The sequence below is a fragment of the Sminthopsis crassicaudata genome, chromosome 4 (assembly GCF_048593235.1).
Source record: "Sminthopsis crassicaudata isolate SCR6 chromosome 4, ASM4859323v1, whole genome shotgun sequence".
Taxonomy (NCBI): Eukaryota; Metazoa; Chordata; class Mammalia; order Dasyuromorphia; family Dasyuridae; genus Sminthopsis; species Sminthopsis crassicaudata.
This window is the reverse complement of record NC_133620.1, coordinates 368,139,418-368,140,358: the sequence shown is the minus strand read 5'-3', so window position 1 is coordinate 368,140,358 and position 941 is coordinate 368,139,418.

The window sequence follows — 941 nt, the reverse complement described above, 5'->3', positions numbered from 1 at the left end:
GTGAGACTAATTGCCAATTGGACGGTTCCCTTTTAACCTGTTTGAAGGTTGACCCTCCCCAGCTGTTCTGTGCTGATTTGATTGGTGGGACAAAGAGGGGGAAGTGACTTGTGTGGGAGGAGTAAGAGAAACTTGGGTGGTGGAACTCACGCTCACTTGCACTCGTGACCTGGCGTTGGAGGCGACTGTAAAGATCTAGAATAAAGACATTTAGTGATCCTGACTCCTGATGATTTCTGGGAAGATAGAGTTCCAGCAATAGTGAATACAGTGGAACTTCTTAAAATTTTTCCACTCATGACCTCTTTTCACTCCAAACATTTTTACACTATCCCCAGTATATAAAACAAATATACAAATCAAACATTTTCTAATAATAGATCATAATTTTGTGACCCTTGCATTCAGTTACATGATGCACAGTTTGAGAAACTTCGGGATAGAGTACCAGCCCTGAACTCAAATCTAGCCTCAGAAACTTACTAAATGTGTAACTTTGGGTAAGTCACTTAGCTTTAATTGCCTCAACTCCCCCAAACCCCAAGTGAGTTTTCAGACATGGCTAAAAGAATGTAATAATAACAAAGCCAAGTCACAGGCTTATGATAGATGGTGGTATTTGGCTGGATCACTGCATGCAAAAGTTAGGATGGATGGAGCCTTCCCTGGAAGACTCTCTTAGTATGGTCTGAAATGTTTTTAATCTAAATAAAGTGTGTAGTTTTGAAATTTAAAAAATTCTGACAAAGGTTTCTTTGCAGCATTATATCAATGCACAGATAGAACTCAATGGAAGAGACCCCCAAACCTCTTAGTCAATGGTCTTGATGCTAGAGGAAGAGTTAGTTTAAGCAAAGACCAGCAAAGGGTGTCAATTAAAAATGGTGGATGAAGAAAAGAGGGGCATACATGGAGATAACTTGGGTAAAGTGAGTAGCTGG